The sequence below is a fragment of the Stylophora pistillata genome, chromosome 2 (assembly GCF_964205215.1).
Source record: "Stylophora pistillata chromosome 2, jaStyPist1.2, whole genome shotgun sequence".
In the NCBI taxonomy this organism is placed as follows: Eukaryota; Metazoa; Cnidaria; class Anthozoa; order Scleractinia; family Pocilloporidae; genus Stylophora; species Stylophora pistillata.
Genome location: NC_142520.1, coordinates 56598758 through 56615972, shown reverse-complemented (window position 1 = coordinate 56615972; position 17215 = coordinate 56598758). Strand labels below are relative to the sequence as shown.

The 17215-nt window shown below is 38.5% G+C and overlaps 1 pseudogene across 1 annotated transcript in view; it reads left to right on the top strand.

The window, feature by feature from the left end:
• The first annotated feature begins 12759 nt into the window (after positions 1-12759).
• LOC148740562 (uncharacterized) overlaps positions 12760-17215 on the top strand; it is a 4901-nt pseudogene continuing 445 nt past the window's right edge. The window contains exons 1-3 of the transcript XR_015996857.1: positions 12760-12766; positions 15401-16060; positions 16838-17215. The exon at positions 16838-17215 is cut by the window's right edge and continues 445 nt beyond it. The product of XR_015996857.1 is annotated as an uncharacterized LOC148740562 (transcript). The remainder of the gene's footprint in view (positions 12767-15400; positions 16061-16837) is intronic.

Below are 17215 nucleotides of genomic sequence, written 5' to 3'. Positions count from 1 at the left end.
CAGCCGATAACATCTCACCTGTCGCAATACATTCACCACTGAATGTTTGATTTTGACCAAGAGGCCAGTGACAACACCTAACGGAATGATACACTTTGCTGCATGATTCACACAGTAAATTTATCCGTAGTTTACTGAGCTATTTTTTCTGCCTATTCACAGACTACTTCAGACCAGGAAGCGACATATCCTCTGTAAAAGTTTTTGCAAATGTGTTTCGAATTTTTTGTTTCCGTGAGGAAAGAAGTCAATTTTTTACACATTTTCGAGAATTTATGTAAGGCCACCCCCAAAGGGGTTCCAATCTTTTAAGGAACTTTGTATCATCCCCGACTTCATCAATTAAGATAGAAGGACTTAGGCTTCAAACGGATTGAAAACGCCTATATGATAAGAAGCTACAATTTTATATAAGGAAACTTTAATTATAAATCAAGGAGAAACCTGTTTTCTCTCACAGAAATCCCTTAAACCAGATATAGATGTGCAAAAAATTGTTCATAACAATGCAAGTCTTGAACCATTTAATAAATGTGTTTGCTACAAGATGCAGAATCTCGAGGAGGCGGCGTGTCTGAACTTGACCTCGGCGTACCTCTATGAACAGTTGAAGCATAGTCCACTTAACAGTAAAACTATTGTTTCTGAGTTTTTTTTTCCTTCGTGCGAAAGTATCATGTGCATCATTAGGAGATGGGACAGAAAGGATAATAGACGGATTACTTAAATAATTTTAGCTTTCAAGTTCTTTTTTTTTTTTGACTTTGCAGGTGCAGGCCTGTTTCTGTCGAAAATTTAAACTTACACCTCTACTTGAAATAAGGAAAGGCTAAAGTTGGATTAAACCAATCAGACTGACCACTCGTTTGCAGTGATCATATCAAAATTGCAATTTTATGATGTGCGTGTCCAACCAGGTGGATAATAAAAAGCGGAGGGATTAACTTGCATTGTAAATTTCTAATTCAAAAATCATCAACTGTTTAAGTTTTCTAAAAACCATAAACCATGAATGGTTTTTTAATCTCGGTCATCTTTGTTTTTCTTCTGGCTCGTTGTGGCTCAATTACTGGCTTCTCACTGTGTTTGACTTTGACCCAGAGGGCAAAAAATTCAGGTAGCTCACACATAACTGCATGATTCTCAAGGTGGCAAAGTTTGTTAATGTTTTTATCACAGGCACAATGCCTGCCTTAGCATTAAAGGATTTCGACCAAGAAATGGTAGTAATTGTACGTTTCCACATAAAGTTCTGCAGTTTAATGACGTTGAAAATTAGACAATAGGACTAAAACTGAGTTAGTTCAATTTTCCGAGTATTCCTTCCACAGGGAGGAAAGGAAATTTTTTCATATTTTAAAAATGCGGAATCTCGGCGAGGGACCGTGCCTGAATTTGACTGCAGATGTCATTGAAGGCTATAACATACATGTACATAACAGTCAATTTACCTTCTTTAAGTTTTGTCTGAATTTTTTCCTTTCCGTGCAAAGGCAACATTTGTTTCAATGGAAACTAGAGGAAGTAAAACAGGGATTTTTTTCAATAACTGTAGCTTTTGCTTTTTTTTTTTGTTTCTTTGTTTTTTTTTTTTACTTGGTAATAAGACATTTAAAAGTAACCGGCAGGTAACGTAGTCGTTTACTTGAAATAAAGAAAGGCTAATGTTGGATTAAAGTAATTAAACTGGTCACTTTTGATTATGATTTGGCAATGATCAATTCAAAATTACAGTTTATGGTGTGCGTGTCCGTGCCATGAAGGTAATTAAGAACGGAGGGGCCGGATTAACTTGTATTACAACTTTCAAAAACAAAACAAAAAAGAAAAAAGGAACAAATATAAGCCGCTTAGGTTTTTCAAATTCATAAGCTATGAATAGTTTTGTAATTTTGGTCATCATTGTTTTTCTTCTGGCTCATCTTTGTTCAATGTAAGGCTTCTCATTGTGTTTGATTTTGACCCGGAGGGCAGTAACATCACGTAGCTGCACGATCAAGACACAAAGCTGCCTGATTCACAGACTATTGCAAATTGTAAATAAACCAAGTAGGTTTTTCTATTTGTCTGGGAGAACTTCTGTAAAATATTTCCAGTTTGACTCGGAAGAGAGAAGCTTTCCTTAGTAATAATCGTTGCAAAAATCGCGATTCGATGTGTTTGCATCCGTAAGGAGACGAGCAGATTTTTATCATATTTCCGAGGATTTGTCTTTAGCCACCACCAAAGTGGTTCCGATCCTTTAAGGGCCCTCGTGTTATTCCCAAATTCATTAATTTAAGTAGAGGGGAAAGAGGATTCAAACCGGATCGAAGAGGCAGTTTAGGGCTTATTGGCAAGACCAAGGGTTTCATCACCATATGATAACAAAATAATTAATTTTTAAGTCATCTTTGAAGTTTTCCCGTCAATCTCTTTAAGTGACTAGGATCTATTTTCTCCTTAAAATATCACCCCTGAATAAAGAAGCTCTCAGGAAGTATATAGAGGACAGCATGAATAATCTGCCTACTGATATTCGTGCGTAAAGGGTTTGATTCAGACCTTGGTCGTTTACTCCTCCTAACTCCTCGATTCGGGATTTCACAAGGTGGCGATGCATTTACCTTCCAAATTTGTTTTATTCACTCGAATTATGCCAATAAGGATATTTCACGAGGCCTCAAAGAATTTTCTTTTTCTGTCAATTCTGAACTAATCTCACATGAATAGAAGTCACATTGCGAAATTCACATCAACATAACTAACCCACATGGAGCGTTCGCCGAGCATGCCCTAGTTACAAGAAAAGCTATGGAAAACCTACGGTTCTGGAAAGCAGAAGTAAGTTAAGTGAATGTCTATTGACCCAGGAAGGCTCGGAAGGAAAAGCGATGGCCAACTCAAATTTCCACCAATGCAAACATATTTACAACGGATACTTCGAACTATTTCTTTACTTTCATGACTTCTTCATGATCATGTTATAAATCTACGTTAATAGCATGCCTTAAAAAAGTGACGAGGTGTCTACAAAGAAAACATTTTAAATCCTGAATTCTTATGACACTTGATTCCACAGGTGTGTTAGGTAGTTTCATAAAACACTTCAATTTCATGAGGTTGAAATTTGTAACTTCCTGCCAGGAATGATTGGGAAGGCGCTGCCATAACTGTGGCCAGATGGTGGACTGTACGTGTGTCCAAGGTTTGAATAAGAGTTTCTGTAGGATGAGGGCGTGTCTGGCAATGTGAAAATCGCGCCCTCCACCAAAAGAGGGTCCATAGCTAGTACAAGGGTATATGGAATATGTCCTCAGAGAACTGTACCGGCCTTGTTGAAATAGTTTTACGGGTCCCCAGCCTGGCTTGTTAACCAATGAAAACAGAAAGGCGCGCGATGTGTACTGGTATCCGCAACTAGAAGCTACATAATAAGTCAGTAAGAATTCAACTGTCGATCCTTTTCAAGGGAGAGAACTAATCTCGACTTCACATCTCTATTTAAAATTTTCAGAAAGGCTCATAAGATTTAGCAATATTTATTCTATCAGCTGTGCACAGAATATCATATCATGAGTCATTAACTTTCCAAATTTACCAGACTGAGTTACTCTAAGTATCCCTTTCACTCGATGCTGTGGCGCTAGTTAAATTTTAACGCTTCCCAAGCAGTGAAGATTCAAGAGGCGGCATTTATTCGAGGGCGGTGTGCGTTAATTTCAAATCAGGATTTATAAACCCATTGACATCAATCACTGTAAAACATTCGTAAGTGGTATGTAAAGTGGAAATTTTGCTGAGACCGTTAGTCTGAATCGCCCCAGAGGCGGAAAGTCGAATTTCTCCCCGTTAGGCCCAACGAAGTCCGGAGGAAAACTTACCATTGAAATGATATTGGAAGCTTCCGTTTCGTTTTCCTTTATTCAAAATTTCAGAAAACCCTTAATTCCCCAGCCGTGGTTGAAATTTCGTGCAGGTTTCAACTACCCGTGCAAAGGCACAAAACCCTGTCTGAACATATCCTTCGCTTCTTTCGCACTTTGCTCGCGTTGTGCTTGAGTAACAAATTAGTGAAATGAATCATCGAGGGCAAATCGTTTTTCGCAGTTATGTAGTAAAAGAGACTCGTTAAAAACCTAAGCCTAATAATCACTCGCATATAAGGGCATAATAAGTGTATATTACATGTATATGACACGCGTTCCTGATCAATTATGCCGTGGACCACATTGTTCTGTTTTGTTTTGTTTGTTTTTTTTTAATTAGAAACCAGACGTACTCTCAGATTTCAATTTTTTAGATTCTACTTCAAAGAGAAGAAAAGGCAAGCAAACTCAATCGACCACACACGTACTCCATGATAAGCCTGTGTATCCACCAAAGATGTATTTTCCCAAACGGACAATGGTCACTGTTGGTCCTTGTTGTCACACAAATAGTGGAAGGTTTCGGCACCCCAACCATCCACTGATGCCCGCCAACATCTCTTTCAGTGAGAGGAATGGCTCTTCACTACAGGGTTTAACCAGTAACTTAAGGTGCTAAGGTGATTGTTGTCATTTTCCAGTGTTGCTGATTGTGTAAAACCTTTCAGAATGGAAGAATGGTACCCCCTTACTCTTGATACAAAGCGTGTAGGGTTGTATTTAACAAATAAAGGGGCTCCACTGTACTCTGTTCTGTCTAAAGTAGTGAGGAAACAGCTATGGCACGAAAGAAGTGTTGGGATCACTAGACGTAGTCGAGTGTTTTCCCTAGTTCTTGAGTGCTCTTAATGAAGGCGCTTCCTGCTTACCTTACAACAGAACACAACACAATATTGAGGGGGGTGAACATCCACTGCTGCAGCTCCAATCTTGCAGATTTTGTGAAATGTTAAGCCTACCAGTTTGGAGTGGAAGACCCTAAGGTAAGGAAAAGTACATCATTACGGTTTTCTAAAATAATCCCGAAATTGATTTAGTACAGTTTTACTTTTGCGTGACGACTATTCCATGCACTGCGATTCGAAAAATGTGTCCAAATGACACTTTATGACCTGATCAGGTGAAGTAGGACAAATTATGCGACAGGTTTGTGCTTGCCTGTTTGGTGATATGGCAAGTCTTTCCATCGATAGAAATATGAAAAGTTAATCGTGCTTGTTATGCGGTGATACTTTTAGAACAGAGATTTCCTTTCCGTTTTTAAAGATATATCCATTGATAGAAAGTTGATATCAAACGAATCGCCAAAACATATGGTGACATGATGACTTACCTATTGGTGAGGGTCAAAATTTTGGTGAAAAATGAATTCATAGAACACATTGTCAATCCAATCAACGCTTGAAGTGCAATTGTCAATAGCAATTTGTAATTCCAAGGGTCGTGTTTTGATATCGACCCTGAAGTGCAAGAATAAAACCGAGCTCGAGCTCGAGCTCTAGCCGGCTAAACTATTAAGTTGCAAAGGTAACTAAACGCTTCGAACGCTATTAAGCAGGCATAGAGCGAGACTATAGAAGTGCTTTTTTTTATTTTTGCATAAGAGTACCTCGCACATTTATCTTAAAAGGAAAGAATGATGTTATCAACCTGATTTGGCCCGTAGTGAAGGCGCCTCAAAGTTGTTAGGCCCACGATGGCAAATTGCAAAAAAAGGGGCGTGTTTTCATTGCCACCAAGAATCTTCTCCTTAACCTTAGGACAATCTCCTGGTTTAAACCACCGATAATGCAAACTCTGACCGGCTGGCCTAAGTTCCAAGGACTTTTTAACGCATGATGTTGCAGATAAACCGACAGATAGAAAAAGAACTATGGCACTTACTTCCTGAATCGTTTGGAAGCTGATTTAGCATGAAGGGTAACACGACTTAAACGAGGTTAAAAGCTCAATAGTGGCCGTTAAATGAAGACCATTTCTTCAGCAAAACTTTCAGGGGATAAAATGGTGGGCTTCACCCTGAAATTTTTCCTGCTCCGGCTTTTTGTAAAGGGAGAATATCCACAAAGTTCAAAAAGGGGGATTAAAATCGAAAGCTACGTCGGAGAAATAAACTCAGACCATTAAATTTAACCGAAGTTCTTAGAAGTCATCATGTAAATTACTCTGAATGATACGCTGCAGCAAATGTGTTTTAAATACGTTTAGCTTATTATGCTGTGCAGCACCAATAGAGTCTTACCTTTTACGGCCAAACAGATATTTCCACGGAGGAACAAAACTATGATCAAGACGGTTAACCGAGTCATTCTTCCAAGCTATGCTTCACAAAATGGCGTTGGCCAGTGAGATCAGGTCCTTATATTAGAACTTAGAAGAGCGTTTTGATTGGTTCAAATCGACATTCAACTCAAGCAGAGGAAAAGAAGGTAAAGAGGAAATAACTCGAAAATTGTAAACTTCACGTGAACGCAATCTGCAATTTGATATTTTAAGTGGGACAAGTACAAACCTGTTACTGGCAAAAACTCATTTACCTGGGGTACGTTTCATTTCATCTGTTTGCGATTTTTATTTTGATCTGAAGGGCAATGCACATCACGTAGCTACATGATGCACACTGTTGCATGATTCACAGCATCGAATAATTTTTAAGAGTGCTCAGCTAGATTATTTAATTGTCGGCTTGTTTCTTTCATTTAGATGGGAAATATCACTATCATGTATCCTATATGATTGTGTCCTGAATCTCAGATTTGAAATGCATATGTGGCGGTTCACCATATGGTTGCTGCACCAATCGGGACTTCCCCATTGAAATCACCTAATTACAAACCTTTGATCTCATTTTTTACTCTGTCTATCTATAGACCCCTCTGACGGAGTGCCAAACTTTTAAGGGTAAATACATCAGTTACAAATTACGAATTAACCAGGCGGCCTTGGGCGTAAAGGGAATACTTCATGAGAAAAGGCTTCTTTAAGGTATTACATCATGTTAAATTATCTTACATCCTGCAAAAGATCTGTTTTCGCTTATGGAGATATCTTTAGAAAATATTCATCTTCTTTACATTATCAGATAAAGCTGTAACTCTCGTACAATGAATGCGATCCACAGTTTGAAGAATTTCGAAAAGGGGACGTGTTTGAACATTGATTACTGGACGTTCATCGACGTGTTGAAACATACCCAGCAACGAATTAATTCTTCTCATTTCAATAAATAAAACAGTGTTTTGATTAGCTTAAATTTGCCCCGACTCGCACAAAAGTATCCGGTTTACTAGAGGAAGATAAGATGGGGAAAGAGGGTTCATTTTACCAAAAATAGCTTTAAAATAGATATACTAATATGTTCGAGGGATACAGGTTCAGACTTGCCACTGACGAAAAACCAAACATTGAAAACATTCATTAGCTCGACTGAGTGAAAGCTTGTTACTGGATTAAAATCAGTAAATAGCTCTGCGCCACTTTCTTAATGTTCATCTCAAATTTGTAATTTTTCCTGAGAAAGTTACAAACGAGAGTCTTGAACCTTGTTCAATGTTTTCACATTTTCTAGGGTTCACCTTTGGCCTCGTATAAAAAGCCGTGCTAAACTTCCAGGAGTCTCAGAATAAATCCTACAGATTTTTAATGTAAAGGGAAAATAAAGTAATTTGAAAAGGGATTGGGGTTTATCACCAAGAAAATACGAAGGTGATCATATAAAAAATTGACAAGGAAAAGATTTGCTATCTTCGTAATTTGCGCATTTGATCTCATTACCCGCTCTTTGAGATAAGTTTTGAAAAATTTCCAAAATAACTACAAACGTTTAGATCAGTTGATCAGTTAGCCTCACCTTGATACCCTTAACCCAGTATCCTGAGAGAACTGATAAAATTTCCGAACACGTGCCACTGGTAAATAACATCTGGTGTCGATTCATGGCAAAAATCAATATTTACCTTTGAGCTAAAAATTTATAACTGAATCAGTTTCCGAGTCGAAAGTTAGCTCTTCTCCGTAGTTTTTACAAGCTTAACAATTTGTTGTTGCTTCTTGGCCCATTATTGCCACTTCAATGTTTTTTCCATTTAACTGAACCAATATTTGATGGTTTTGTTCAAGCTGGAGGATGTACTACTCCTGGGAAAGATCTGCTCAACAGTTCATGACCGGAAATTCAACACTTTTCAACCACTCAGCGTAACACAAAATAATCAAACTATCAATTATGGTAAATGATATGAAATGGGCAGATGTCTTGTTTGTTTCGATTAAATATTTCTCTATGGTGCGTCAGGTGTTTTTCTAGCGAGATCAAGGGGACAGCATTCTTGGGAATGAAATAAAATTTTCAGCCCTGATAAATTTTCGTTAGTGAAGCATAATTTGTCCGAGGCTTTTAACGTAACTGAATGCGTTTATTAATTGCATTCTTCGTACTTCGTTTGCTAATGATGTAAGCCGGCTGCTGAAAATGTCGATTTTATCTTTCGTCGATTTCATATTTCTTGGAGTCGCACTCATCAGGTCGGTGAATCGACAGGATACCACTTCCTTTGTTCTGGAGTGATTTCCAACTAAATATTGATGAGGCTAGATAGTTTACCCCATGCCAGAGTTTTAGAAGCCGATTTCTCGAGCCATTGTACTCTGCGTCTTTGATTCAGCGAACAGTTGACCTTTTCTTAAATAAAAACCAGTCAGCGGCATGCAGCAACAGATCTTGTCAACTTTGTTTATTCATCCGACCGGTTTCGTTTGATCAAACAGACTTCAACAGGGATTTGGACAAGATTTACCAATGACCTACTTATATAAAAGAAGTTTAAAGAACAAGTCACGTTCAAATTGGGGTGTGAACAGCAAAATCACCTACAAAAAGGAAAAGTTACGCAATTCGAGCTTAATAAATAGGATATGTTACGCAGAACTAGCGTAACAACTAGGCAGTGTTTTTTGGGGGCTCACGATTAACGTTAAATGGTGAGCCCCAAAACTAATGAAACGGGTAATCATAAATATCCCGTTTAGACATTAAATAAAAAATACGACGAAAATAAGGACGTGACCAAAATATCTTTTAAAGTTAATATGCGCAGCTATTTCTAATCACTGACGCCGAGAATTTGGTTTTAGATTTCAAATTCTATGACATGAAAAACGAAGAGTTGCTCACTTTCTCTGCCCTAAGAACCTGTGTGTCTGACTCTGACTCTCTAGTAAGCGGATTCAGTCTTTGATTTCAATGTTTTAGCACGTAAGAGGAATAAGAAATTTAGTATCCACCTACACTCCCCAGAGTAAAAATAACGCCCAAAACGAGTACAAATATCACACGGTATTTGTAATCCGGAGAACCGGTTAGACAGGTTTTCTCGCATCGAGCAAGCGACGAATTGGATTGAAGTTACAAAAAAAATGGCGGACAATTTAAATCATTTTTCTAACGACGAAGAGTCGGAAGGGCTGGCGAATATTTCTCCAAAAAATACAACAACGCGCCAATTCCGTTCCGCTTCACATACTTCTGCCACGCACTCACCGTAAATAAATATCTACGAAGTTCGCCCGCACTGAAATAACAATTTGGCGCGTTGTACGATAAAAAACTTATTAGACGTTTTGTCGTGTCCTATCGGTGAGAATTTTTACTAGTTATTTGTATTTTGACGAGGCGGTAGGGCTCGTCAGAATACGGCACAACTCGTACAAAATACTCAACGATACTCCACAGCAAAACGTCTAATACCATATATGTATTCATGTATCCAACTCAAACTTGGGTACAAATTGACTTCACTTGGGAACAAAATGACTGGGTTTGAAATGACTATGGATGTGAACAAAACTCTCGGGATCAGGGGGTCAGAAGGTTAACCTCTGATAGCATTGGATTCACACATTGCAAAGTATCATTTGTAAGATGAACAACAAATAAGACAACAAGCAAGGACAAGAATTCATGGTTCTACTGCCCATGACCTATTCATATAAAATGCAGACTCCCAACTGAAGTTTGCTCACAGATCATGCTTTAACACAATCGCATGAGCAGTGCATTGTGTAAAATGTAACAAGGTCAATTTTAATAGTTGTAATTACTCCATTTCTTGCATCGTATGACTTTCTTTGAAATCACAAACGCATTGGTCACATCTCATTGGCTGGCAGATGCTGTGTTGATATTAATCGAAAAAATCATTATTCAAGTATGCTGTATCCACAGTACACCAATGTACATGACTGTGTTTTCCAGCTCCGATATGTGGTGATGACTTAGTAACTATGTAAATGGAGCAGCCTTCTTTTTTGGGACCTAGAATTTGTAAAACACGATTTAAAAGCAAGAGCTCCAAATAGATTTTTCGTTCTATTTCGTTTGCTGACTTATGAATCGCCCTGGTTCAACTTTATAATTATACAACCACTTACAGTTACTTGGCTAATATGAATAATTTAACAATGAATTTCAACTCAACTTTATCCTTAGCTCCAAAGATTCAACCGCACGAAGGATTTGTAGTTTTTTAGTTGAATCAAAAGCCTACGACGCGGAGATAATGAATAAAGGCGTAAACCTCAGGAATAACTAAGTACCACGAAGTTATCGTTCAATACTGCGAAACTCGACTTTCTCATTCAGTTGAATCACGGGCCATGATTAAAGATTTAGTTAGGATTTCAAAAGTTACAGAGATATTTCGATTCTAAATAATCAACTTCTAAGTTAAGGAGCTGAAACATCTTTACAAGGAGGTTAAACTCACCACCACAACTACACAGCCCTCCACTCTACTGAAGGAAACTTGACAAACGTCTCAAATGTGGCGGTCGCGGTGAAATTTGTTTGCGTCAACTAGTGCCAGGTTTTTCCGAGCAAACTGTATCTTGGAACCAAGTTAGTAGCACGGTTTCGGTCACGGCACAAAAGTGCAGATGGACCTAGCTTCGAATTCCATCCCATGTCAAACACTTTGATTTCATTTCCGACTTTTCAAACCCTCCAGAAATTTATAACGATTATTTTATTCTTTTATTCTTTTCTTCTTTTATTTTCTTCCATTGTATATTGTTTACCCTTTTTTTTACATATTTTAGCGTTCGCCACATTTTATCGTCTTCAACTTGCTTCAACATATTTATGCTGATTTGGAAAACTTACTCACTTGAAAATGACCTCAGAGAGGTCGAAACGTCGTGACTTCTTAGCGCTAGCTTTTATTTCAAGGTAAATTTCCTCCCTTTTTAACTTTTAACTCGGCGACGAGCAATCGATAACAAATTAGTTGTGGGCGCGGTATTCATAGACTTCCAGAAGACCTTTGATTGCGTTTCGCACTCAGTCTTTCTTCACAAGCTAGAGCCCAACTTTGGAATCAAGGGAAACTTACTGGCATGGCTAAGAGATTATCTGTCTGAACGGGAAAAGGATACTGTAATTAATGGCGTACCCTCTGAGAATACCAAAGTTGCACACAACAGGGCTCCGTACTCGGTCTCATACCTTTCGCCTTGTACACAAGCGATCTCCCGAAAGCAGTTAACACTGCAACGATATTCCTGTATGCCGATGATACTACCATGTATTTTGTTGGTGAATCTGTAGACCAGGTACGGTAACAACAACGTTGAACAAGCTCTAGATGAACTCGCCCTCCGGTGCAAACATAACTCCCTAGTACCACACCCCAAAAAGCGCGAGGGAGTGATCCTTAAACGAAATTATTTTATCGGTCTCTTAGGCAGTTTAAAAACTAACCAGCATCTCATAAAGCTCTAAACTGTTAGATGTAATTATTGACAACAAGCTTAAGTGGAAAAACCACATATCAGAGCTCAGGAGAGAGTTCGTCAACAAGCTCAATCTGATCAAACGCAGCCGATTAAATTTAAAGTCATTTTACCCTCGGTCACATATGCTCTACCAATTTGGGAGTGTTGCACAAATAAAAACGAATTTAATTATTTGGAATCCATACATTGTAGGGCTGCCAGAGTTATACATAACCTCCCGCACGACATGCCCTGAGGATGTAAGAAAAACAGCTAACTGGGACTCTATTCGACACTTATAAGGTCAAAATAGCCACCTTTATTTATAACATCTACCAGTGCATACAGTAACTTCATCATGCTTGGAACATATAATCCAAAGGGAAGAGTTTAAGTATGACCTCCGTCATCAACATCGTCAGCGTACAACGTTTTCAAATTTATTACATGAAAAACTCTATTTCTCACGGAGGATCCATTGTTTGGAATATTTCAGAACCGCCCGCTGTCAGCGCCAGGGACTACGCCAAAGGAGAAAAATGTCTCACGCCCTCAGAAATGATAGGGTCTAAAAGTACTTACGAGTGACCACGAGTGACCACGAGTGAGATTAAATGAAAATATCTCGGTTTTGTTAATATGACGTCATTAAGGAATCATTTTCGCTTAATTTTGTGAAATAATGACTTACTCATGAAAACTGAAGTTATTCACTGTATAAATGCATAGCGGACGATTTGAAAAACATGAAAAACAGATGCGATGATATTTAAAAACTTGCAGTGTGGACTATACATTACAGATTGCACAGTTACGATAGGTTGAAAACAAAAACGATTTTAAGAAGGATGTTACTAAAACGAGGAACGGGGAACGGGGAACGGGAACGGGGAACGGGAACGGAGAACGGGGAACGGGGAACGGGAAACGGCGAACGGCGAACGGCGAACGGCGAACGGGGAACGGGTGTACAGCGGTAACCCGCCTGAGAATTCAAAATGGCGGAGTAAAGGGAACTAAAAGGGTCTGGCAACTAGTTTTAAGCACGTGCTCTTCGAACGCGATCGTCGGGGCAAAAAGCATGGAAGGTAAGTGTAGGTTTTATGGAAGGATTTTACTTTGAAATGTTGAGTGCCTCATAAATTTAGTTTTTGTCTGGCACACATTGCAGGTTGTATAGAAATCAAATCCTCGGAGAGGTGAGTATCTTACAATTCATGCACAACATTTCAACAATCAACTCAGAACTACAAGCTTGCGGCATTTATCCTTATATTCATAGAGTAATTGTACTGCAAAGTAATGAAGTTTACCTCCAATATCTTCACCGTTACAACCTGGCAATATCAATAATGTTGTGAAGCAAACAGCTGAATGACTTTCACGCCCATTATGGGAATCACTTTCTCTTGAATATGATCAATGCAGTGTAAATATTATTTTAAGCGTTAGCATGAATGTGAATTCATACACCTACATTCTTGAAGACATTACTGATGTTTTCCTGTTAAACTAAATGATATAAAAGTTCTGTCAATGTTTGATTTCTCTGTTGTTTACATGGAAGTTTATGGGTCGATACAAAGATATGTTCCTGATGTTATTTTGCGGTAAGGTAAGCAGATATCTGCATGGAGTAATTTTAATAACTAGGCTGGTTATTACGTTTCCTAGCTCATTTCTGTTAACCTAAGATATTACCTCCTTGCTACTTATCTGCAAAAAATGCTGTTGGGCAAAGCAAACAACCAACATACCCAAATTCTTCCAAAAGATGCAGATTTCAGGAAGATCGGGTCTAAAAGTATTTACGAGTGACCACGAGTGACCACGAATGAGATTAAATCAAAATATCTCAGTTTTGTTACTATGACGTCATTACGCAGTCAAAATTCACATCATTTCATCAAATACCTATTAGAAAGGAGACTAATATTTTCCCCGGCATACATCCGATAATTGAAAAAAATTCCAAAAAATATATTTAAAAAACCATAACTACAGGAAAACGTATATTTTATTATATCACCGTGTTATTTAACTTTTTGAAGACACGCTAAGCGTTTGATTTGAATATTTCCTTTGAGACACAACGTAACCAACGTTCCGCCACTGTCATCTACTCCTCCTCTACTCGACCGTAACAAAAATACAACTTCAGAGCGCGTGAAGTCTTTACGCTTCTAGTTTATAAGTCAGCCATTACCGAACTTGACAAGAAACACGCAAACCCTTTCTAAAGCGCGCGGAAACGCCCAAAGTACCCCCAATGGTGTCTAGCTGCCTAGTTCCCACGGCTTTTGTTGTATTCTATTTGGAATCATACGGAGAGGTTAGGTGTAATAAAAAGTTGTCATGATAAACATATATTCATACGAATTGTTCACGATCCAAGCGATATATAAGCTAAGAAAATAGCCGAACTATTACTTTGACGCTAGGAGTAGTGAGTTTACGACGCAAAACCCAATATACTTGTCCAGACCTCTCGTCGGCAGTACATTTGAAAGTTGAATGGAATTTTCCAAAGTGAAGGGTTGATCATTGACATCATTGGGTTGATGATGATGATGATGATAGAAGGTTTATTAAAAATATTCAAAAATGGCACCCAAGTGGTGAAATACATGTGAATTTACAAGTATACTTTAAATATTTAAAAAATACGAAAATCTTACATTTGACTTTAAAATTAAGAGTCTAAAGGGACTGGGAATTACAAGAATCGACAGTTACATACCAATGAAAAACGCTTAGGTTTGCTTGACTACAAGAACTGGGCGTTAGACGCCATTGTTGGAAAGAAAGATTTTTTAAATCTTTCGGTCCGGTCTGGGTTGTTAGAAATAGAGTCAATAAAATGGTCATTTGATATTTATGACTATTCTTAAAATCGTTTTTGTTTTCAACCTATCGTAACTGTGCAATCTGTAATGTATATTCCACACTGCAAGTTTTTAACTATTATCGCATATGTTTTTCATGTTTTTCAAATCGTCCGCTATGCATTTATACAGTGAATAACTTCAGTTTTCGTGACTGAGTCATTATTTCACGAAATTAAGCGAAAATGATTCCGTAATAACGTCATATTGACAAAACTGAGATATTTTGGTTTAATCTCACTCGTGGTCACTCGTAAGTACTTTTAGACCCTATCTTACCTCCACTGCTTTCTCCCGTACAAAGAAATGAATGATATGAATAGAACTGTTTTGCAGATAGTTCCGAAAATAATAATCATACCAATTTCGCAGGCAAAACTAGCTGCCTAGACACGCTCCAGCGGTTTCGTTGGAATCCGAAGATAAAAAGTCGATAAAATGGCATTTAAATTCACTGAAACAAAGCAAGAAAAAATGAAGTGGAGGTAAGAAGGTTCAAATTTACGGTGTTTCATTTTTCCTTGGCTGTACACACTCAAACTGTTGTATTGAAGGATTCGTTGCTCCAAGTTAGACACCTCTCAAAACATCTCTAAAACTGCAGGGACTGTAAAGCTGAGAGAAAAGTTGAAGAGACCATAAAACCAGCTGGTTCTTTTATTAGAGAGCTTTAGATTCGAGTGCGAGAACGAGTACGAGTAGAGTTTTAACCGCGCGAGATCTGGCACTAGTATCTCGTACTCGTAGTCGTGCTGACGAAAATTGTAACTTTAGATTGTAAACAAAAGTATCGATCCGAGTGCGAGGATTTTACTGTAACAATCTCGCCATGTTTAGCCTAAAAAAAAGCTATCCTAGAAGCATCCGTTTACCTTCTTAGAGATGAAGAGATTGACGAAGAAGATTTCCTGGCGATTTATGAAATCACAACGATGAGAAGGCAACATCCTTACTAGCAGTATGAAAGGATTGACGATGTTTATGACGTCATTTCTCCTGAAGAGTTGGCAGCCGAGCTCAGGTTTGGCATCACAGGATTGCCTCTCCTTCTTCGGGCATTAGCAATTCAAGAAATATTTGCTTGTGCCAATGGCACGGTATGTTCAGGAACGAAAGGACTGTTGATTTTATTGAAACTTTTTTCTTACCCATGTCGTCTCTCGGATATGATTCCTCGCTTTGGTCGTTCAGTGCCCGAGCTGAGCTTAATCTTAAACGAGGTGATTAGCTTTACTTACACAAATCCTGGATACTTGCTAAGAGATCTCGATCAATCCTGGTTGAGAAGCCAACATCTGGAAGACTTTGCTCTTGCTGTCCATGGAAAGGGAACAGCTTTTGAGAATTGCTAGGGGTTTGTAGAGTTGACAGTTCGCCCAATTTGTCGCCCAGGAAAGAACCAGCGTGTACCCAATGGGCACAAAAGGGTACATGCCCTAAAGTTTCAATCATTTGTTGCGCCAAATGGTTTAATAGCCAATTTGTATGGACCAGTTGGTAAGCTAATACGATTGTGTGCATCGTTCTGCTGTAATGCCTCCCTTTATTTAAGCCCCCAAATTTGAAACTGAATTGAAGTGTCACCACCGTAAATCCTCGAATTAGCGCCCCCTCGAATAAGTGCCCCTCCTATCGACCAAAAATTTAAATTAAGTACCCCCCTCAAATAAGTGTCCCCTCCCCTCCCCTCATTTTGTGGATGAGTACTGAGACAGCAAAGGATGCATAGTTTTCGTCATGTAGTATTAGATTTGTACATTGCACTAATGGTGAGTTAAACTCTAGGATCAGTTTTTTATGTCAATAGTTAATTTTGTTTATGTGTAGATGACGTATTAAGGCCACCATTTGGGAAAAATTAAATAAGCGCCCCTCTCAATTAAGTTCCCCCCCCCCTTGAATAAGCGCCCCCCCCCCCCCCATTCTCTTATAATTTTGAATTAAGCTCCCTGGGCTCTAATTGATTTGAGGATCTACGGTATCAACACCTACAGGAGTGAGCTGGAAAGATCAAATCTATCAGGAAACATTTTTGGTAGTCAGCCCCTTGGTAAGAGCTTCATTAAATGTAGCCTACCCTTGAATCCTTACACAAATATCCATAACCCAGCCCCTACTAAATCAAAATGGCTGTTAACCAATTAAGTTGGAAAATTGAAAAAAAAAATTAAATCACAGTCTGTAACTCAACAGTTACCTGCAGCTACAAGAGTGTTATAACACTAGCTACTGATATAAATCCAAGTATGGTTACTCTATAAATCTTCATTTCAGAGGGTAAAAGGCATGATGCTGGTATGTTAAGAATGTCTGGCCTCCTTCCTAACCTTCAGCAGCATTCATTTGATACCAGTGGACAACCACTGTGTATATATGGTGACCTCGCCTATCCACTCAGAATTCATTTTCAAGGATGAAGTAAAGTCAGGGAAGCTGTGGAGTGGGTAGTTAGCAACATAGTCACGTACCTCGCTTTCCTAGATTTTAGAAGAACTTAAAGATTGGATTAAGTCCAGTAGGTATAATGTATTCAGTGTGTGCTCTGCTTAGGAATGCACGTACCTGCTTATATACATCAACTACAAGCACCTATTTTGATGTTCAACCCCCTACATTAGATGATTATTTTCAGGTTTAAAGCTCTTGATTTGC